The 24,179-nt window shown below is 50.1% G+C and overlaps 1 protein-coding gene across 3 annotated transcripts in view; it reads left to right on the top strand.

Annotated features, from left to right (window-relative positions):
* The window catches only part of LOC138487895 (NXPE family member 1-like), an 852,485-nt gene that overhangs the window by 667,579 nt on the left and 160,727 nt on the right, over positions 1-24,179 (top strand). The window lies entirely within an intron of this gene.

Genomic DNA, 24,179 nt, shown 5'->3' with positions numbered 1-24,179 from the left:
ATACAATTTAAATGCACATCCAAATGACAAAGGCCCCACAGCAATTTGCAAAATACCACCAAAACAACCATCATCACCGAGGGCTGCATCTGCAATAATTGACCGGCTTCCACTTGTGTGACGCCCTGTACCATCATGGCACACAGGGCTTACATCAACGTTCCAAAAGGCAACATGGAAGCGGCAAGAACCGCAGGTCCGTCCCATGAGGCAGGCACTAGTCGAGCTGAAAGGCCGAAATGTTGCACCTAGCCACCAGTACAGCGTAAGGGCATGTGGCCCATTGGCGATCGTCCCATATGATCGAAATGGTGCTCCACTGATTCACCCGAAGCTGCAGGAGTCGAGAGTAAAAACCATCTGGAGGAGTGGCGTAGAGATGGCATCTGCAATAGGGCAGGAGATACCTGTCACCCAAAAGAAACACAAATCAACCGATTGCATTACGGGACTCATGATGCATTACAATCTTCATTCAACACACCAAATCCACACCCATATGCATGCTAGCCCACTCCAAAGGAATATACACACCCCTAATTCAGTATCGAATCACAACGAAACCAATCGAGCTAAATACACCATTGGCAACGTCGGTTACTGTGCATGCGTCCGTCAAGATAGAACCCATGACATGGGATTAGTAACGTGCCTAGACACAAGTGTATGAAGGCGCGTCGAGACAGGGAGGATCCGACAAGGGCAGATAGACGTATGTCCCACTATGGCAGCCTTGCATCACATAACGCAGGGGAAGGGGAGTGAACCAAAAAACCCATGTACATGGCAGACCCTAAACGGATTCATCAGTCCATGCATCCACACATCATTCCCTCATCCCGCAATGAAAACGCATGAATATTCACTCACATAATATGTGAAACTTCCATCGCGTCTGTGCGTAATGCAGTCCGCAAAAACCACTGTGCCCCTGGCCGGATCTGTAGTGTTGTGAAGCAAGATGGATTTGGGAACGTCCTGCCTCATCGTCCACTACGCTATTGCGCATCCCATTCAATTCATATCATTCATTGCCTGCTCGTTATGGGCCATGTCCCAAGGACATTCTACAATAGAACGTTACATTTCCAGCCAGACCTGTGGGCGTATCCTCGCCGCTACTTCAAAACCCAGAATGCTGGCCTTCGAATTCCTCACTTGCAACATTACGTCGAAAAGGCTTCTGTGAACGCTTGCATTCACAATTACATCAATGTAGTGCGGCTGTGTGTCATGATGCTAACTGGCTGCAATCACAAATGGTACGCCACGCCCGTCGGTGAATTACGTTACTGTGCTGCATGAGGGTCGCCCATCGATCGAGCCCTACATACCACTGACTCTTCACAGGTATGTAAGCGGCTGCAATCATAGCATGTGTAACAATGGGAGCATAGCATGAAGATCAGTCAAAGTACATCACACTGCCATCGGGATTAGATACATGATTCAAATCCCAAGATGCCATGCGGCCAAATGCAGCCTTACGTGCGGGCCGTGCTCGACCAGAAGGGATTGCATCTGCCACAGATTCATTCAATCAGCACAGGTGGAGGCCATACAGGCCGACAGCACATATATTGCAGACCCAAACCCCTCCCACAACCACTCCCACTCCAAAATGCTACCGGCAGGACTAGCGATGTTGGGCCTGGGGTACCAGATAGCACTGCAAGTGCTACAACTACAAGAAGACGACGAACAACAACAGGTACAACAACCGGGCGCACAGGGGAGACGGAGGAGAAGGAGGAGGAGGAGGGCAAGGCAGGGTCAGCAAGGCCCACAAGCACTGCCACTACCACCACGCAGGCGGCCCGCAATCCCACGCCTCCGAGCCGATCCGTTCAACCTCACTGCTGAGCAGATCCACACCCTCTACCGTTTGGACCGGGACACCATAATCGCCATTGTGGACATGACACATGCTGACCTCGTGAGCATGATAGATAGCCCAACCGCCATCCCACCCCTACTGAAGGTGGTGTCTGCACTCCACTTCCTGGCCACAGGCACCTACCAGCACACAGTGGGACAGTTGCATGGCATTTCACAGCCACTGTTCTCACGGACACTCTTCCAAGTGCACGATGCCCTCCTGAAGCACGCCGACGACCACATCACACTACCACGCACGTACCAGGAGATTACCAACGCTAAAGTGGGATTCCATGCACTTGGCGGCATCCCGGGTTGCATTGGTGCCATCGACTGCACCCATGTTGAATTGGTTGTCCCACATGCCATGGAGGTCCAGTACCGCAACCGGAAACAATTTCATTCAATCAATGTGCAAATGGTGTGTGACTCCAACAAGATATTTACGCATTGTTGTGCCAGATTTCCAGGATCTACCCATGATTCTATGGTCCTGAGGAACACAAGAATACCACGCTACATGGAGCGACACGCAGGGCACAGATCCTGGCTACTCGGTGAGTCTCATTCCATGCATGACATCGTGGCCCATTTGATGCGTCAATGACCTTGCAGGGGGGGGGGGGGGCTACTTAGCACTATCATTCCACTGACACCCTTTATTCGTCTCATACAGGTGATGCCGGGTATCCACTGAAGAGATGGCTCCTTACACCAATCCGGAACCCACAGAACGAGCATGAGGAGGACTACAACCATGCCCACTCACGTACCCGTGTGCTCATTGAACAGGCATTCGGCCTACTGAAGGCTCGTTTCCGCAGCCTCAGCAGGTCTGGCGGGGCACTCATATACAGCCATGAGAAGGTTTCTAAGATGGTCATGGCATGTGTCATGCTGCACAACATGTGCATACGTAGGAATGTGCCCATGCCCCCTGACGCTGTACTGCATGCACCTGAAGATGATGATGATGATGAGGGTGGGGATGTGGAGGCACCTCAAGGAGTCCATGAGGCACAGGATGCACGTGCAATCCGACAGAGCATCATAGATGCATGCTTCTAGCAACCACGCATGGTGCCTATTACACGGAAAGGGGACCTGTGGCACTGTGTGTGTGTAGTACAGGCACATTGTGGACTGTACGCCTATGAAGGCCTCGTACGCAAATATCAATGTCCACACATGTCATTGGATGATAATGAGGTGCTGTATTGTTAATGTGATTTGATTTATACACCCTATGGACCCGCCACCCAGTGAAGCCCAACACACCCCCTCCACCCTACTACCTCCCCCCCCAACACCAGTGTCCAAATATGCATGCTGTCCGTGGGTAGACGCTATTGCAGGCCCCCTCTACGGGTATCAGGGGCACCCCTGCCCGTGGAGCGCAGGTTCCTGCCAGATCTGCGTTGGGGGCTGCCCTGGACGGAACTTGCCACGGATGAGGTCTCTGCCTGCTCGCGTCCATGCATGTCTCTGAGGGTTTGTGAGAGCTCCGAGAGCACACGGCGCACAGCAGCAAGTTCAGCACAAACGTCTTTGGACGTCGCATGCAGTTCCCCCCTCAGGCTCTCGGTGCTTTTCTCCATTTGTGCTCTCAGGCTCTCGGTGCTTCTCTCCATTTCTCCCCTGAGGCTCTCACTACTTTTCTCTATTTGTGCCCTGAGTGTCTCGGTGGATGTTTCCATGGCTGCCCTGGAACCCCCGCATTCATTTGCATGGTCCTTGAGTAGCGTGGACGCTTCCTGCTGTTGCTCGATCAGCAGGTCGAGGGACTGTTGCCTCTGCTGGGCCATGGACATTTGCGGTGGTGTGACAGGGGGGCTGCTCAACACATGTTGCCTTGGCACAGGACTTGTGGGGGTTGGCCAGTCGTCGTCTTCAGGGTGCCCCTGCGTGGTTTCGTCATGGTGTAGGGGATGGAACATGCAGGGGGATTGGGAAAGGTCATGGATGGTACCTACGTCGCCAGCACTGTTTTCCGTGTCGGAGCATGCTGGCATGACAGCTGTGTCACCTATGGTGCTGCTACCACCAGAGGCAGTGCCATCAGATACGTTCTTTGGGGGGACCTGTGGTGCTGGGGTTGTGGACTTGCTGGCTGCTGGGGTGCCTGTTGCAGTCCCCTCCAGTGTGCTGCCACTTGATTCCTGCTGCTGCCGTGTCTTGATCCTTGCACCTGAGGTGGAGGCTCTTGGGACGTTGGTCCTGGCCCTCTTTGCAGGCGTGCTGGTAGGGGTGTCCTGCAGCTCGTCGTTGGTATCGGACCCTGTGGTGGAGTAAAGAGGGGCGAGCGTTAGTTATGGGTCTGTCGGATTTGGAATGGCAACGTATCAAATGCATTGGGGTGGTACATGAGGCTGATTTGGGACTGGGCCTTGGAGGTGGTCTCATTTTCGTGTGGATTGAGGATGCATTCATTTGGCTGCCTGCAGTTAGGGGGTGCATGCTGCACATGTAGGGGTTGTTTATGGCTTCTTGATTGATTTGTTTGTTCATTCTGACTTTTAGAGGGCGCTGTCAGGGCTAAGTATGTATTGCACTATGGGGTCACATGGTACTGCACATGTTCGTGGGTTGTGGATTTCGCATTGTTTCTCTTGGCCAACCTACCTGATTCTCCGGATGTCGGCACTCCTTTCTCCATCCCTCCGACTCCCTCTATGCTCTCCATTCCTATGGTGGAGGCGCAGATTTCCTCCCAGGGGGTCAACTTGATGGGCGACTCTGAACCCCCACCGGTAGCTGTGGCGATGTTCCTGTTCGCAGAAAGTATGCTGCGTACGCGGATCCGCAGGTCGTCCCACCGCTTGCGACATTGCTGTGGCGTGCGGGGTGTTGTCCCCACCGCACTTACGCGCTGTGCCACCAGGGCCCATATGGCCTTCTTGTTGGCAAGGGCCGTCCTGGTCATTTGACTGGAGAAGACGACGGCGGAATTTTCCTGTAGGGTCTCGGTGAGCACGGTCAGTTCCTCTCGGGAGAAGTGTACCTGCCGCTTGCGGTCACACGCTTTCTTGGCTACCTTTCCCATATTTATTTTTTTAACTGGGGTTGCTAACGGGTTGGGATGTGTGTCAGGGTCGGATTTTTTATGGTTGTGTTGGGATTCGGATTTTATAGTTGTGCGGCGTGCTGTTTCCCGTTCCGGCCACATGCTTTTACTTCCGTTTCCGTATATTTACGGTGGCCGTAATTTGCGGTGCACGCTCGTTACGGTGACCGCTCATTACGGTGACCGCTAAGATGGGTGGCGGTATTGCACCTGGTGCAGCGTACGGCGGCGGTAAGGGCCGTTTTGGGGTCATTTCCGCCATCGCAGCCTTTCGGATTCCGCCATGGCGTAATGCTCGTGCCCGATGGGTCGTGATTGGCCGCACTTTGCTCCTTCGTGCAATGGCGGAAACGCTATTTACGCTGTTGCGGTCCGGTCAGTCACTTTCCGCCAGGGTCGTAATGAGGGCCAATGAGTGGGAATAATTCTAAGGAGATGTCCTAAAGTATTGAACCAATAACAACTAACCTGAATATGGATATTTTGAGGATGGAAGGTAGTCTATGGAAAAGAAGACAACAAAAGGAGAAAATAACAAACAGGAATGTTAGTATAGGGAAATAGCCCCGAACGGCACGAGAGTCGCACTAGTGCCGGGTTGGTGCAGTATCAGCAGAGCGTTTACATGCACTTGAAGAAAAGTTCACAATATAGTCACTCAATGTCCCAAAATCCAACAAAAGAGAAAGATCCAAACAAGGCCGTGGAGAAAATTAATAGCAGAGGTGGAATTGCCAATTACAAGTATGTACCTGAGCACACACGCATCCAGATAAGGCATAGAAAAGTTCCGGATTATTGATAGCAAGTCACCTGTGAGGAAGGCAAAGTGGTTCTGCGTCCAGTAGCAGCTAGCTGGAATAAAGTACCGCAAGAGACAGCAGGAAGCAAGATCCAATAATGTTTCGGGTCAAAAGCCAGACGAGCACGACAAGAATAAAGGAGGAGGCAAGCCAATCCAGAAGCCAGGCAAGGGTCAAAACCAGGAAAGCAGATTAGGAATTCGTGCGGAGAAGACACGAAGTAGTAACAGACGTAACCGCTGTAGCTTGTAACGCTAATTAGCAGAAACGAACCCCTTGAAAGACAGCAGTTTTAAAGCCGTATGGGGGCGTGTCTTGCCATACGTCTTCCACGTACAGAACGTGCCATCTGACACGGACTCCGTCGTAGTTTGTACAGGCGCCATGGCAACCTGTATCTGGTCCACAGAGGAGCTTGTAAAGGAGTCGTATTCTGCAAGGTATTCTGCAAGGAAGCCCGAAGTGTAACAGCCAGATATTCATAAAATGCATAAGACCTTCCAGGGTCCGATGGAAGTACAATTAACGACCCCAGTCTCAATAACTACGGCTAAGGTACAGTGGACGAAGACCATGCCATCGAAAGGCGCGACTCGACGACGAAAGACCCGTCAATGATCATCCATAGACTCAAGGCCCTATCATTGAAGGACCTCGACGAGATGAGACTTTCAATGACCACCCACAGGAGCGGATCAAAGACATTGTTGACAAAGTCGTCCACAACACCGTCAGCAGATCGCCCGTTGACGAGTACCAAAGGGGCAGAGAAGCAGAGTAAACATGGGAGAAAATCACCCTCTCTAGGGTCACCCAAGAATCAATCCTCGACGATGGAAAACTGCCGACAAGTGTGATATCATCCACGATATCTAACCCTGCCCCGTCATCAGAAGGCAGCAAGTCAGTGCCCAATCAATCATAATATAAAGATAAGAAATCAACGACAAAAAACAATGTTAAGGTGCAGCAGAAGAAACCGTTATATTTTCCACAGCCAATATCACCAGCTCTAGTGCTAGTTTCTGAAATAATGCCCGGTCAGATACTGCAGCAACACATAGACCCAGATTTTGAACAGGAATACTTCTGCAGATTTTCGGATTCCGATGACTCAGTTATACTGATGACGCAGGCAAAGTCTGATAGGAGAAGAAAGGGTGCCCAAGGACCAGTACTAGTACCAGTCCCAGGCACAGTGCCATCTCCTATTCCAGGCCCCAGCATAGACCCTGAGATGCTACTTTCTACGCAAGTGCTCACATTCTTGCAAACATTAGTAGCTTAATTGGACAAATGTCTACCAGACCCCCAAAAACCACAAAGGGAAGTGTACTAAATGGCTAGGCAGCACACACAGTGGTCAAGGTCATCGCTAGAGAGGTAAAGGTCGCACAGACCGACGTCAACTCTTCAAGGTCAGCCAGCCTAAGAATGCAGTCACCTGCCTGGCGGGAGTTACCGGATCACTCAACACCTCCCAGATGGGAAGACCAGGACGACACCACATTTTCACAGACGGCGACGCAGGGGATACAGATTCCACAACATCTGTCTCACTTGGGAACGACGACTGGGACACGGATAACATCCCCAAGGATGCTGTGCCCCAGCCAAACAATTGCCACCTGACTAGGTGGGGGCTTTCCACACAATGATCACAAACACTTGTGAAGAGTTTGGCCACACACCCACTGAGGAGAAGGATTGTTTCTTGTTTGATCTCATGAACAAGAGAATAAAATCCATATTTTCCATTCCTATATTGAATCGTGTGTGGAAGAATGGCGTTCTTCTCATGAAGAAACCTTTCTCAGAACTGGCTCTCAAAGGTAGGCTAGAGAAAGAATTTAGGGCACCAGACTCTACACCCAAATGTCTTGCGGCACATCCTACTGCAGATTCAGTAGTGTCAGCAACAGCAGGAAGGAAAGCTCAGACGTAAGGGCCAAAATGATCAGTTCCTCCCCACAACAAGGGACAGAAGACAGATGCCTTGGGGAAAACAGTCTTGGCCATTGGAGCAGCAACAAGAAAAAGCAGCCAACGCTCTAGCGATCATGTTTTTTGAAGCGGCAGAGTTTTGGCACAGGGTGGGGCCCATCTTAGAGCACTTGCCTGATGAAAAACATAAAGAAGCCATGGCCATCCTTCATGATGGTGAAGAAGCATCAAACCAGAACATTAGCCCAGCAGTTGACATTGTAGAAACGGGGTTCAAACAAATTGGTAATAGAGTAGTCCTCCGGAGACCAGTGTGACTTTACTGCACAAACCTCCGCACATATGTTCAGTGTAAAATACTAGAGATGCAGTTTCAGGGAGACCAATTATTCGTCCCACAAATTGACATGGCTTTAGAAGCAATAAAAACAGACACCAACACATCACGATTGCTAAACTCACTACAAGGTAGATGTACTTTTCATCCATTTTGGGGAGCATCAGGTCGCTCAGTGACCTCTACAAGAGGGGGCAGGTCCTACCAACGTAGTTCTTACTACTACCAAGGATTCAGAAATCCCTACCAAGTATACAAATCCAAGGACTACAGAAACGTGCAAAGACTTAGGCCGTCTTCGTCATCCTGAAGAGGAAGGCAACCGAAACAGGCATGACTTAAAAAACGCAAGGGACACAACTTGGACACAGGTTGGAGGAAACCTCCAACATCACCTGAAGGAGTGGCAATGCATTACAACAGACACATGGGTCCTGGCAATAATCAGACATGTCCTGGAGTTAGCCAAAAAATAAACAAACATGGCGCCAAAATATCAGACACAGCCCCATTTAAAAGGTTCTCCAAGCGGAGGCCCAAAAGATGCTCATCAAAAGGGCTATACAAAAAGTCGCAAAACAGGATCAAGGTGTAGTAGTTTACTCGCTGTGCTTCATAACAAAAAAGCTAGATAGAAAATGGAGACCGATTCCAGACCTAAGGGCCCACAACAACTTCTTCAAAGGGCAAGGGTTCAAAATGCTCACCATATCAGATGTGATAAAAGGCAGTACAAGCAAACGACTTCCTACTATCATTGGATTTACACAAATGCCTACTTTTGTGGTCCAGTACACAAAGCACACAATGTGTTTCTGTGCTTCATGGTGGGCAGCAACCACTACCAGTTCAGTGTTCTACCATTTGGCCTCCGGTTTGCCCCAAGGACCTTCACAAAATGTTTGGTACCTGTGGCAGCATACCTGCGGCGGCAGGGTCACCACATATACCCCTAATTGGACGACTGGCTCGAGAGGGGAGCCATGTTAGAAGTAGTGTCAGTGGCACTAACAAAGTTGATGGAAACACTAACACAGCTTGGATTCATAATTCATTACAAAAAGTCCTGCATACGCCCCTCAAGGAAAGTGGTTTTAGGAGCAGTGTTCTCTGCCACAGAGGCGCTGGTTCATCCGTCACAGGAGAGAGCAAAGACTAACATACAGGTAGCAACCACATTCAAGACAAAAATGTGGATATCCATCAGATGGTGTACGCAATTACTGGGGACAATGTCATCATGCATAGCCCTGATCCCGTATTGCAGATTGCATATAAGACCAGTGCAAGAGTTCATAGCCGACAGATGGTCACAAGTGTAGGGAACCTGGAACTAAAAAAGTCCAGGTTACATCTAAAATATTCCAACGATTGGGATGGTAGAAGATGCCTCAAAACAGAACAAGGGCATGCTACTACAAGAAATGCCACACCAAATGACCTTGGTGGGATGGGTGGAGGACATGACAACCAGTTATGCGTAAAAGGACAATGGACAAAGCAAGAAGCAAGCCTACACATCACTTTCCTCAAGTTAAAGGTGGTGGCTTGTGCACCCCATTAGTTTCCAACGATACTAAAAGGGACAATGGTGAGAATGCTAATGGACAACACGACCACCATGAACTACATAAGAAAGCAAGGGAAGCGCAACAACTGTGGCACAGTCAACCACTAACCAGATCGATCTGCAAGCTTTTCATCTACCAGGGGTGCAAAATACAATTGCAGACAACCTAAGCACAATGAGAGAACAATGCCACAAATGTGAGCTATGCAACAGCAGCTCATGGAGGTGTTCAAATGATTGGGCATACTTCACACAGATCTATCCGTGACTCAACAGAACGCAAAATGCAAATCCTTCGCCAGCCGGGCAACCACAGTTGTCCACACTGGGAGCAGCCTTCGCTATGTCATGGAGAAGTGTGTTTGCGTGCGCTTCGCCATCCATACACGATTCCAGTGAACCACAGGATCTTTTAGATATGGATGCATAACTGTCAACTGAACTTAATTGCTACGGTGTGGTTTTGCCAACCGTGGTACTCTAACCTATAACACGATTTGCAGGAACGCCCAATCCTACTCGGGCAGCTCCCGACTTGCTGTCACAAAACAAAGGACAAATACTCCACCACGACCTGATGTCACTCAGACTCATTGCGTGGCTCCTGACTCCCTGAATTTGGGCAGTAAGAGATGCCGGACGAGTGCAGGAGGATCTTTAAGGCAGCTAGAGCAGTATCTACCAACAAGTCCTACAAGCACAAGTGGACCCGATTTTGCAAGTGGTGCACTTAACACCAGCTGCCCCCTCTGGAAATTGAACCAAACCGCCTTCTGACATGCCTCCTAAGCCTGTCACAAGGGGGGCTGTCAAACTCATCTATCAGAATATATCTTGCAGCTATTTACAGATACAACAAAGGAATCGCACTCCGCTGTTCAATGACAGGATTATGAAACACTTCAAGAAAGGACTATTTTGTACATTTCCACCATTCAAGAACGCCCCTCAGGAATGGAGCCTAGGGGGCTCCACTGACCCCCCACTGATCTAGGAAGAAAATCAGTTGGTGGTAACAGATCCTTTGGTCTTGCCGCCGCCTTCAAAGCAGAAGATACCTCTGGTGCCTTTATCGACTGAGTAGTGGTAGTTGACAAGGCATTAGTTGTGGTCGGAGCGGTCGTGGGCCTTGGAGGCAGCAATACCCTGGATTTCTCCCTGGTCATCGATGGGGTATCTGTGTACGGGGGTCACTGATGGCATCGTTGACACGGATGTGCCACCCACAGTTGTCAACGGGGCAACCGTCGATGGAGGCCTGGTCTTCGAAGTCGTGGTTGAAGGCATCGTCGATGGGGGCCTCTGCTTGTGTGGCATTACCACCAATTAAATCCTCGACAAGGACCTTGATGTGGCCCCCTTACGGGAATGCTTTTTCATTTATCCTTCGACGAAAGGCCATGCTTAGAAGGTCTCACAGATGATACACCACCCATCGGCAAGCTTACTGTGGACGGGATGGTGACAGAGAGCATGTGTGCCCCGAACTAGGACTCGCAGCTGCAGCATCTCTTGTCAACTCATCAGCATGATGCTTTGCCTTCCGTACACCTTGCGGGGATACATCCTCGGCCTATCTCAACCTCTTACCCGAGGGAGAGCGCTCCAGAGGTTGACCGGATCTGGGATCTGCCTGAGTGTGCGCATAGGCCATGCCAGGGCCCCTGTCTTCCTTCGGCTATGTCACCAACTGTCAGTAACAGTCGCTCTTAGTCTTGGCTGGGAAACTTCAGCAGATGTTGCATCTGTCTTCCTCATGGCTGCGATGCACACAATAGAGGCACCACACTGGGAGAAGAGCCTAAACAGACTCCTATTGCCTTCCTCTGACATGGTGAGGAGTGAAGTAGACCTCACTAAGAGTTCCAATACTTGACACAAAGATCTGACGGTATAGTTGTCGATCTTCACCTGCAATGGTTCGCAGCTACCGGCACTGACTACGGGTCAGCAAAGGAGAGATTTTGGACAAAAATAGGATTCTTTTCTGTCGAAAAACAACAGTTACGGAAAATAGCTTAAAGAGCAACTCGGAAGTACTCCCTGCACTGAAACGTGTGGTAAAAATCTGAAGATGGCCGCCAGGGTCAGGACTCGAGCAGACGGTCGTCATTGAATGGGTGCAGGATTCTACAGTGTTTGGATAATGAGAAAAAGGCAGTTTTCAAGCTTTTAAAGCTAGACTGCTTTCTTTTTCTTACCAAGGATTCCCGGCATGACAGCGGGGAATATTCATGAGCATATGAATCCATGCCAGACCCATGCTGGAGAACAACAGTTTCAGGTAAGCAACTTGTTCCTTATTATGCCGGGTTTATAATCTGAAGAAGGCCTCTTCAGTTGGGACTTGGTACTCATTGGATGGAGTTACAAACACCCAAAATGAGGTGGACAGACTACACCACTCCTGTTTTTCTTTAATAATACTAATACAGTAGGAAGTGTGTAACTGAGGATTCACAGCCTGACAGTAATATTCAAAGCATGTGAATCCATATAATATACCGATACTGGAGAAAAGGAGTTACAGGTAAGCAACTTACTCCTTCTCGTTCACAGGGATAGCACCAAAGAATTTTTTCAGCAACTTAATAGTCACACAGTCTGATTTGTTCTCTTTACCATGCCCCTCTAGGCGCTGCCACTAGAACTTTTGTCCACATGGATGGATTGGCACCTTCAGCTAGCTGTCCTTGCGCTTCTTCTTCCCTTGTTTTTCCAATTCTTAATTTTCCCTGACCTCAGCTGTCTCTCTCGTCTTTGCTGGGAAAAGTCAGATCTTCATTCAGTGCCCTCTACAACCACCAGGGGACAACCACAGACCCACACTCCCTGTGCCTCGAGTGTCTAGGGCCAGAGCACCAGAAGGCAGTGGTGAAGGAGCATTTCAAAGACTCGTGCAAGCTGTTTCCTCCCATGAGGACACCACATCCGGCCTGGGATTTGAATGTTGATCTTGACATGGTAGCTCACAAACCCTTGAATGTATGCCTTCCATGGACATTAGCCTAGTCTGTTGGAAGACAGACTTTGTTGTAGTCTAACTTCGGCTAGATGGTGATCAAGCTGCAGGCTCTTTGTTCCTCTGAACCCTTCATGGCCTACCATAAGGATGAGGTGGTCTTACCCATCCACCCTTTATTCACCCCCAAGCTGGTCACAGATTTCCACAGCAACCAAGTGTCATGCGTCTGCCATGGCGCCTCTAGCACCAGTGGAAAGACCAGTACCGGACTGTACGTCTGTACGAAACACCCTGAACTCTAACAACAGTCTAGTCCTCACCTAAAATGGCTACCAAGCGTGACTATAACAGCCAGGTTACCCGCTGCTGTGTTCTGCTGCTCCCCCACTCATTTTGAGTTGCCTTGCTTCCTCGCGGCTCGGCCGTACCCTTCTTTGCCTCGTATCCCCTCCTGTTTCTTGCCTCCTGTTCTAGCTTTCACCCGGCGTTCCGACGCAGGCTGTTTCTGCCATCCTTCCGCCAGGTACTCTCATCTCCACTCTTCCTCTGCGTTGCCGCCTTACTTTCCTTCCGCTCTCATTCATGCCTTCATCTCCGGGCTTCTAAATCTCGTTCTGACTTTCCTTTCCTGTGCGTCTGCACACCTGTCCTCCGCTCTGGGGGTCTCTCTCTTTCTATTTCAGTTTCTATCTTCCGCTGTGCCAGTCTGCCTTCCCACTCACTGAGGCTGTTTTCTTCCTGTCTACTTGAACCGTGTCTGCCCATAGGGGTTATTTCCCAGACCTTATTCTTCAGAGGCTATTCCCTGCAGTAAGGGTTGTGAGCACGACCTGCATTCTCCTGTACTCAAGCCTACACTTACTTGCTCCGTCCAGCACAAGATCCCTACGAACGTTTCCATCTGATCCAAGAATGAGATCAGCCATAGGTTTTCTTCTAACTTGCAGTTTGGGTGAACTGGTTGATCCCACCAGCTCAAGGGAAGAAGTTTCCTGGAGGATTTTCTCTGTCGTCGGATTCTGGGGATTCGGACCAGCAGCAGGGCTTCAACGGGCGGTTCAGTCGTGGTAGGGGTCCTCTTCTTCCAGTTCCTCGTTGGTTCTTTCATTCCAGTGGCGACTCTGCTCTTCCAGTCCCAGAGACCTCCTTTTTATGCAGTTTTCCCCCATTCATACAGCCTGGCTGTGAATCACACAGCACGGTGGCTGGCCTGGCAAGGCCAATCCCCTTAGCCAATCAGACAAGAGTGCGACTTGGGTTACCAAGGGAACCCATGGCAGGGGTCCTAAAACCCCTCCTCACATCCTGCCTACCCAGACTCTCAGGCGCCTAAAGGAGGGCTTCTGTGTGCAAGCCCGCGAAAAGGCGATGAACAAAGGGTAAAACACGAGAAAGACTTTAACAAAAAGAAATGGCGAATAAACCCGGCCAGAGACAAAATAAAATGTATTTGGTCAAGCGGGTTTATGTTCGAGGCTAATATAATAGCCTAAAACTTTACCACGTTTATATAAGGTAATCGCGGTAGAAAAGTTAGGGTAGATACCACTGCCGCCAGCCAAGTCTTAATGTAAAGGGAGCAAAACAATGCCCCAAGAGACACTGACAAAAAAGGGATAAGAATTAACCCTTTCCAATACTCTGTGGTTTAAAGTGACTAAGGTAAGGTTAATGGCAACTTTACCCTTTTCTGGGGGACTGTAGTCAGCCCCAAAAAATGGAGTCGGTGGGAAGTCCAAAAGACAACCTTGTGTCACTGCACTGAAGGTGCTGTGTAACACACATGAAAATTATGGTGCCCTGTAGTAGGTGAGGCTCCAGTGCCCAAGATCACACAGGAAGTAGAAATACACATAGCAAAACACATGTAAGAGTGGGAAAAAAGGCCCCCACTCTTACCAGCTGAGAAAAACAAATCCTAGGAATCCAGCAAAGCTGCTTAGGGACTCAGTAGGTAAGGGAAATCAACCATTTATGAGAATTCTCCCTAACATAAAGTACCAAAGCTTTTACCTCCACACAGGCCTGAGGGTTGTTCTATTGAACTACATGAGGGCTCCACAGTTCCATTCAGGCGTATGTACTGTTGTGGAGAATTCTCCAAATGTGCGCTAATTTCCCTTACCTTTTGAGACCCCCAGCAACTTTGTTGTATTTCTGGGATTTAATTTTTTACCTGGAAAGAGTGTGAGCCTTTTTTCCCACTCTTTCATATATTTTGATGTGTTTTACTTTTGTGTTCTTTGGATATGGTGTTTTAAACAAACTCCATGAAAACAGAAAGGAGCAGGGAAACTTTATACTCTGGACCAGAGTATTATTCTACCACAGAAATCTGGAAAAATTGTCCAGAGAGCAAAACTGTGTTGCTTACAAATTGTATCAATTTTATTTAATCATGATACAGGAATTTGAAAAATGATCAATTAATGACACAGTGCTTTAGAGAACATATTATTACATATGACAACAATAGAGGTACATATAAAACATGGCTAAAATTAGTCCATCATCCAAACCATTCATAGTGTAGCATTCAACCCATACAACATTCAACATGACACTCATCCAGACAACAATAGCTAAAAATGGCAAAGTTAATTCATAATGGGGAGCGAGCACAATCCTCACATCCCAACTGCTGACTTTAATGTTTTTTTTGTTTTATAGAAGCAGAAAAACATACAATAGAAAAAATTATTAAAACAATCTATCGCAAGGGCAGATCTAAAGATGAACATGTAGTGTAGATCACATCCCTTGGGGACAAAACTCAACCGGTTTCAACGTGGTAAGTCTATTGCACAATGGTATGTCTATTGCACAACCTCTTCATCAGGAGGTATGGAACAGAAGACTGCAAGAGAAGAGAAATACTGCATAAGTATGCGGCAGTGCCCCACCTCATGAAACAAGCTAAATAGTTAAAAGATTTTTTAATTGTGTACCCACCATGTTCCACCTATTAAAAACCAAGTGGAAAGAGAAGGAATTAATTAGGTGCTGGGAAAAATAGGTAGTTCATGGCATCATCTTTTTCTGTGTGTCACACAGCACCTTCAGGGCAGTGGCACAGGGGTGTCTTTCAGACTCCCCAGGGTTTAAATACCGTCTCTGGGACTGACTACTGTCTCCCAAAGCATGTAAAGTTAAATTGACTTTACTAGTCTCTTTAAATGTACTGACCCAGCACACACTATATTCCTATAGAGTGCTGGAGGGGTTGCTTAGCTTCCCCTGAGTCAAAACACTCATGTCACAGTAAAATGTTACCTTTTCCTACTTAAAATGGCTGGCGGCAGTGGTTTAGATCAACTACCATGATTTTTCCCGACCGCTAACAACGGTAGCTAAAAATCAAGGGTAGGCATGTTTTTCAATATGACGCCCAAGACCTATCTGTAAAAACAGACTCCGGTCAACTATTTTCGCCATTTCTTTTAGCAAAAGCCTTCTTGTGTTTGTCTCTGCGCGGCAAACCAGGTTTGGTCCCTTTGTTCCTGCCCTTTGGCGGGCTTCTGTGCTGAAGCCCTCCTCTGGTGCCAGAGTGTCTGGGGTGGACAGGATGTGAGGGAGGTGCCCGAGACTCCCTGTGCTTAGTCTCCTAGGAGAGCTGAATGCACTCTGGCGTGATTGGCCAGCTGGCTGTCTGGCGAGGACAGCCACCCTGCTGGGTGAGTGACAGCCAGGCTGAATGAATGGGGGGAAACTGTTTAAAAGCAGGTCTCTGGGACTTCGAAAGCAGAGTCGACCACTGGAACGAAAGAACCGAAGAGGAGAGGAAGGAAGAGGACTGCTGCATTTCCTGGACGACCGGTGAAGCCCTGCTACAGGTCCGAATTGCCTGAAACTCCGACGACAGAGAAGCCCTTCAAGGTTAACTTCTTCCCTTGAGTTTGGTGGGAACAACCAACTCGCAAGCCACCTGGACACCGTCCTATTCTGGTCGAACATTTAGCAGAGTACTGTTAAAAACAGGATAGCCAGAGGGAAGGAAACCAGGGGGACTTTAAGGCACTCAAACCTTAAACCAACGTCTTGTTTCAGCTTTTGGCCTCTTCCCTGGGCAGTGCAGGAACCTCCCGATGTCCTCCTTCTTGTCCCCACGACTGAAGCTCAGGAACAGCGAGATCTGCCGGGACTGCCAGGAACAACTGCCTCAGCTACAGCTTTCTTCATTTAAAAGGCACTGTGCAAACGCGGTCCGGAATTCTTTTTGGCCATCGAGAAAGTGGGTGAAACTTTCCTCCACTACGAAGGCTTGTCCTTCCCGAAACATTTGTCAAACTTTTTGCCTAGCCAAATCCTTTAAAAATCGGTGGCAAAGACTTAACCGTTACATACCAGAACTGTGCTATCCTATACAAAAGACTCTGAACCATTGACTTTGGCCCAGGCCTATTGAGAAGAATTGCTGGTTGTATTTAACTTGAACCTTTTTCCCTGCCTATAATTGTGTTTGGGCTGTCTATTCTTATAACGTTTCCCTCCCTTTCTAAGTATCTAAAGTGCCATTTTGCTCACACTTCATTTTTTAGCTAAACTTGTTTAATTACTTACGGTTAGATTTTTGTGGTGTATTTATATTGAGCAGCTTGTGCTAGTGTAATGTTTTCTAAATGATTGAGTAAATAAATGTATATTCTTTTACTGAGAGACCTTGAGTAAGTGTTTACTTGAATCACTGTATTGGTTGGTCCTTTGTGTAACTTGTTCTACTGCTCACTCAACTCTTGAGATAAGTCTGGCTGCTCAGCAACTTCTACCACACAACTGTGTAGTACAGGCTTGTACCAAAGGTGAAATTGTACTGACACTTGTAGTCTTAATTGCCTGTAGCGTTCTCAAAGGGTACTGCAGGTGATTCTGCCTAACATGTACCCTCTCTCGCTTCCGGAGAAAAGGGCTCTTCAGGACTACCTGGATTCAAACTTACAGAACGGTCTGATTAAAGAATCCTGGTCACCTGGGGGTGCATCTCTCTTTTTCATCTTAAGAAGGGTACGACTGAACTTCGACCCTGTATTGATTGCAGGGGTCTCAACCGCATCACTCTGCGGGAAAACTACCCTATGCCTCCCATATGAGACATACCAGAAGCCGTACAAGGATCAGTCATATTCACCAAGTTGGACCTCAGCAGAGCTTATCATCTCCTAAGGATAAGAGAAGGGGATGAGTGGAAAACTGCCTTTCGGACCTCTCTGGGCCTCTATGAATACCGGGTGATGCCCTTTGGACTTGTGAATGCTCCAGCAATCTTTCAAAGGTTTATAGAGAAGATCTTTTCTGACCTTTTATGCATGTCGGTAGTAGTCTATTTAGTCGATATTTTGGTCTTTTCCTCCTCGGAGAAGGAACATCACAGACATGTGACTAAAGTACTCCAACGACTCCAGAATCACCAATTGTTCACCAAACCAGAGAAGTGTCAGTTCCACGTTCCTTCCGTTTCTTACCTGGGATACATATTATTCAAGGAGGGGGTGTGCATGGAGCCAAGCAAGGTGGCAGCTAAGATGGCCTGAACCCCTGAACGTCAAGGAGGTTCAAAGGTTCCTGGGATTGGCCAACTTTTACAGACGCATCCCTAATTTCTCTGATGTCGTCTTGCCCATTACAGCCTTACTCAAGAAAGGGGTAGTGTTTCACATGGATCCCTCTGCACAGCAAGCATTTCAGAAACTGAAGTCCCTTTTTACCACTGCACCCATACTAGTTCAGCCCGACCAGACACAACAGTTTATTCTTGAGACTGATGCTTCTGATGGAGCCATGAGCGCCGCTCTCCTTCAGAAATCCCAGGACGATCAGGAACATCCCGTCGCGTATTATTCAAGGGCACTCACACCTAGCGAAAGAAATGATGCAGTCCTTGAGAAGGAACTCTTGGCGATCAAGCAAGCCTGCGAGGAGTCGCGACATCTGTTGCAGGGTGCCACACAACCCTTCCTATTAAGTGCAGATCATCGCAACTTTAGAGTGCTCCATTAGATGGAATGTTCAAACGCACGCCATGCCCAGTGGGCCTACTACTTTTCACAGTACGACTTTCCTGATCACATACATACCCGAGTCCGAGAACATCCTAGCGGACGCCCTTTCCAGAAGTCTAGGGCGAGGGACAGAGAAACAACAAGACAAGTAACTGCTTCTACCTGAAAGGTTTATAGCACATCTATCAACCTTCCTGAAAGCCATCTGGGAAGGTATCCGAACCACTGACGAGGCTGTGCTACTGCTAACTCGGAGAGATGGGTTATTATATCACGATGCAACCTTATACTTTCCGACCAAGCCAATACAAACCTTAGTTCGAGGGGATTGGGTTCTCTGACGTATTCCATATCTAAGACAGGTAATGTCCACAGCTGTGCTGCTTCGGAAAATCTTCGACGTCTGCGTCCTGCGTCGATGACGTCGATGCGCCGTCCCCGAGGACCACTTCCGACGGCCGACGTCACCCGATGTGATAAGTAGGACGCACGACGCCCATAGCCTCAGTTCCGTTTTTTCCGCGAACGTGTTTGCTTCGTGAATCTTGGTACGCCTCGACCCTTTGGAGTTTGCTGTTTTCTTCTCGGTTCGTTGAACCTGTTCGGTGAAGACCTGTTCGTGGCGATGTCTACTTCGTCTTCAACCCCGCGTCCGGGCTTCAAGAAATGCGGGGACTGTGGGTCCAAGATGTCGGTCACGGACTCGCACGACGCCTGCCTCTGGTGCCTCAGGGAGGCCCACGATACGGACGACTGTGTCGACTGCCAGTCGCTCTCGGCAAAGGCCTTGCGGGAACGCAAGAAGAAGCTGTCGGTAGGTCGGGTGTCTAAGCCCCGGAAGTCGAGGTCTGCGGGGCTTTCGACGGATGACTCGAGAGGCGACTCTCCGCGTCATCGTCGGAAGTCCAGTGGGTCTCCTTCCAGGAGTCGGTCTCGCCACTCCTCCACCTCTTCTAGGCATTCCCGGAAGCGCCGGCATCGGTCGCCTTCCCCGTCCTCTTCCGAGGACGCCGCCCGTCGGCGGGTCGCTTATCCCTCCATGCAAGCGAAACCGGAGGAATGGGCTTCCTTCGGGAAGCAGATGCTAGCGATTCTTGAATCGCAGGGCACCGGTCCGTCCGCGCCTCTGAGTGGGGTCGGTCGGCACCGGTCGAGAGACACCGCTCATATGCCTTCGGGCTCGGGTGGTCGGCATGGCTCGCTCGGACAAGGGTAGCCGTTCTCGCCATGCCCGTTCCAGGTCCCGGTCCCCGATGCGCTCGAGACTGCGTGATCCTGTGCCGTCTTCGAAGAAGACGTCGACGCCTGTGGTGCCAAAGTCGTCGACGATTTCTCTCGAGGCTCCGACTCCGAGGGGGTCATTGACGCTTGGAGCTCCGGCTTCGAGGCCTGCGTCGACGCCATCGATGCTGGTGGCGCTGCAGCTGATGTCGACGCTGATTCGCTCAACGTCGATGGCGCCCTCAACGCCTTTCGAGGCGGTGGTGTCGGAGGGGCCCCGTGGCACGGGGTTAGCCCCTAGAAAGGCTCTGGCTAAGGTCAGGGACTGCTTTGGTCCCCAGATGTCTTCCTCTCCCCGCCTGGAGTACATTTCAGAGGGTGATGAAGGCTCTGATGACGGCTTGGTTCCGGTTACGGTACCAGATGAGCTTATCTCGGGCCATAAACAGTTTGATGACCTGAGGCAGTCACTGCATGATGCCTGTGGACTGGACACCTCTCCGGAGGTGGAGTTTTGTGGGCCGGAGCCTGCCACTCATGCCGATTCTTCGTATCGGCGCCTTATGTCTCGGGTCACCGAGTACTTGGGTTGGTCGGCTCCCCCAGGGGAGTTCGTTCAGGATGATCTCACGGACATCCTTGATCTTGGTCCCCCCACTGACCCGGTTTTGCAATTTCATATGGCTCTGCAGAGAAGGGTGGCAGCGGCTTGGACTGCTCCGGAGAGTCTCCCGGCAGTGGGCAAGTCTTTGTCGCAAAAATAATACTGTCCAGCCAGTAGCGACCCCTGCTACTTGTCCAGGCACCCCACTCCAGAGAGTTTGGTGGTGCAGGCGGCTACGGCCCCGGCAAAGCAGGCGTCGTATCCTACCATCCCTCCGGATAGGGACGACAAACGTTTTGACGGCTGGGCGAAGAAAGTGTTTTCTTCACGGGGTATGGCGCTTCAGACAGCCAACTCCATATGTGCCTTGTCTTGTTTCACACACACTCTGTGGAACTGTGTTGCATTAGCGGCTGAATGTATTCCCGAAGGGGACTAACGGGATGGTTTCCTTGCTGGGTGAGGCCGTTCAGTCGGGTTTGGACATGGCAGATTGTGTCAGCCGGTTCATGGCGGCGAGCACCGTAATACGCAGGTTTGCGTGGTTGCGGAAGTCTATGTTCGCTCCTGATGTGCAGTCCCGGCTCCTCAACATGCCCTTTGACGGTGAACATCTTTTTGGCAGCAAGGCTGACGAGAGCCTTGAGAAGTTGCAGACCTCCAAAGCTGCAGCAAAGTCGTTGGGCGCTGCAGTTCGCCAACCTCCGCCTTTTTATCCTAGGGGACATCAATGGAGGGGTGGTTCCTTTCTCTATTACTCGTCCTTCAGTAAAGTGATAGGAGCTAGCAGTCAAAGAGACCACCGTAAGAGTGCCAGAGGTGGAAACGAGGGTACTCGAGGTGCCAAGGCCGCTCGGGCGGTTGACTCTTTGCCCTCAGGCAACGCCGCAGCCGCTACCACTCAGTCATGAGGCCAGGTCCCATGGTTCGCCGGTTGGGGGAAGGCTGGCGCAGCATCTTGTAGAGTGGCAAGCCATTACTTCAGATGTGTGGGTTCTGGAGATCATAACCCACGGCTACTGTCTTCCTTTTCGGCAGAGGCCTCACGACAATCCACCTGGGAACCTCTCTTTGAAGAGTCCGGATCCGCTCCTTATGCAGGAAATTCAAGCCCTGCTGGAGAAAGGCGCCATAGAACTGGTGCCTGTAGCGGAGAGGAACAAGGGATGGTATTCCCCTTATTTTTTGATTTCGAAGAAAGACGGGGGATTGAGACCCATCATGGACTTGCGCGTTTTGAACAAACTCCTCAGGAAGGACAAGTTCAAGATGGTTACTCTCTCTCAAGTCCTCCAGGCCCTTCAAGCACAAGAAGTACCTGAGGTTCGCGGTTGCCGACTCGCACTTTCAGTTTCAGGTCCTGCCGTTCGGATTGACCTCCGCCCCGAGGGTTTTCACCAAGCTCATGGTAGTGGTGGCAGCGCATCTCAGGATAGGGGGGATTCACGTCTACCCCTACCTGGACGATTGGTTGATCAGGGGGAGCTCTCCCGAGCAAGTCCTGGATCATCTGTCCGTCACCTGCCACTCCCTTCACAAGCTGGGCTTCTCCCTCAATTTAAAGAAGTCCCATTTGACACCAACGCAGCGGCTCCAGTACATCGGAGCAGTGCTCGACACATCCCTGTGGCAGTGTTTTCCTCCCCAGGTGAGGGCTCTTCACATTCAGCAGATGGTGCACAAGTTTCAACTTGCCCAGAATCTCCCAGCGTCCGAGTTCTTGAGACTGCTCGGCCTCATGGCATCCTGCATTCTTCTGGTGCCAGAGGCTCGTCTGCGGATGAGATCTTTGCAGTGGGCACTCAGCTCCAGTGGTCTCAGTCCTCCGGCAGGCTGTCGGACCCTGTTCAGGTGCCGCCCTCGGTCTGTGGTGGGCTGTCGAAGGCAATCTGATGAAGGGGGACCCATTTTGGCTGCCCTCGCCGGAGGTGACGATGGTGACGGACGCATCCCTCACGGGATGAGGAGCTCATGCCAATGAGTTGACAGTTAGCGGTCGTTGGTCTCCGTCGGAGTACAGACTCCATATCAATCTGTTGGAGCTGAGGGCCGTCAGGCTAGCCCTGAAGGCTTTTCTGCCGACTGTGCGAGGAAAGAGTGTCCTGATTCTAACGGACAACACGGTGGCCATGCACTACCTCAACAAAAAGGGGGGTGCAGGGTCACTTCCTCTGTTCAGGGAGGCAATGCAGCTCGAGTTCTGGGCCATCCAGCAGGAAGTTTCGATCTCGGCTGTTCATCTGGCCGGAGACGACAACGAGACGGCGGACGCTCTGAGCAGGCATAGCACGGTCTCTCACGAGTGGGAGCTGGCTCAGGAGATTCTCCCAGAGATCTTCGCCCTTTGGGGGACCCTTCAAGTAGATCTCTTCGCCACCAGTGTCAACCGGAAGTGCGAAAGGTTTTGCTTGCGGGAATTTCCTCCAAAAGGAGCCTTAGGAGACGCGTTCGTGGTGGAGTGGTCGTTCCCACTGCTGTACGCGTTTCCTCAAGTCCCCGTCATCCCGCAAGTACTGCGGAGGTTACGGAGGTTCGGTTCCCGGATGATCCTCATTGCTCCGGCGTGGACCCGGAGGACGTGTACCCGGACCTGCTCGACTTGTCCATCTGCCCTCCACGTCGTCTTCCCTACCGAGACGATCTGCTCTCACGGGAAGGGGGTCAGGTTCTCCATCCATAGGTCAGATTCCTCAACCTTCACGCTTGGCTTCTGAAAGGTTGAGGTATAAGGATTGGGACCTCCCTGAAGACGTGATGGAGGTGTTGCTCTCGGCCAGGCAGCCGGCAACAAAGTCTCTGTGCCGTTGCCATTGGAGAAAGTTCTGCGACTGGTGCAGGGTTAAGAATGTGGATCCTTTTGAGTGTGACATTCCCATGGTTCTGTCTTTTTTGCTTTCCTTTGCCCACAGGGGCTTGCAAGTGGGGACCATTAAAGGTTACCTGGCGGCGCTGTCCATCTTTAAGCGCTCGTCTGAAGAGTTCCTATTTTAAGATTCCTTTAATTTCGCAGTTTTTGAAAGGGCTCACTAATGTGTTCCCTCCGTCACCTTTTCTGGTGCCTGGTTGGGATTTGAACCTTGTTCTTAAGTTTCTTATGGGTGCTCCGTTTGAGCCTTTACATTTTTGCCCTTTGAGGCTGTTAACTCTGAAAACTGTGTTTTTGGTTGCGGTTACTTCCGCTCGCAGAGTGAGTGAGTTACAGGCACTTTCAGTTAAGCCACCCTTCACTGTGTTTCATTAGGACAGGGTTGTCCTTAGAGTTCGTCCTTCTTTTCTTCCGAAGGTGGTTTCGGAATTTCATTTGAGTCAGAAGGTTGTTCTTCCAGCGTTCTATCCTCCTCCACATCCTGGTAAGGAAGAGGACAGGCTCCATAGGCTTGATCCTAGGAGACCGTTGAGCTTTTATATTTCGCGCATGTCCCGGGTCAGAGTGGATGATCAACTTTTCATTGGTTAAGCTGGAAAGCGTTTGGGACAAGCTGTGACGAAACAGACTTTGTCTCGTTGGATTATTTTAACTATCTCCGAGTGTTACCGCTTGGCAGATAAGGATCCTCCGGCTGGCTTGCGGGCTCATTCTACCAGGGGAGTGGCTGCGTCTACTGCCCTGCAGAGGGGTGTTCCTATTCGTCACATCTGTGATGCAGCCACCTGGGCTTCAGTACATACTTTTGTACGTCACTACTCCCTCGACTCCATCAGAGGGCAGGATCTGGCCTTTGGCAAGGCAGTCCTATATTCCGCAATTTGATTGGGCATGCTAAATTCGTGTTCTAAATTCTTTTCCCACCTCCTTG

This window comes from Ambystoma mexicanum, chromosome 9 (genome assembly GCF_040938575.1).
Source record: "Ambystoma mexicanum isolate Mex_15411 chromosome 9, UKY_AmexF1_1, whole genome shotgun sequence".
Classification (NCBI taxonomy): Eukaryota; Metazoa; Chordata; class Amphibia; order Caudata; family Ambystomatidae; genus Ambystoma; species Ambystoma mexicanum.
Note: the sequence above shows the minus strand (reverse complement) of the source record. Positions and strands in the feature narration are given on the sequence as shown.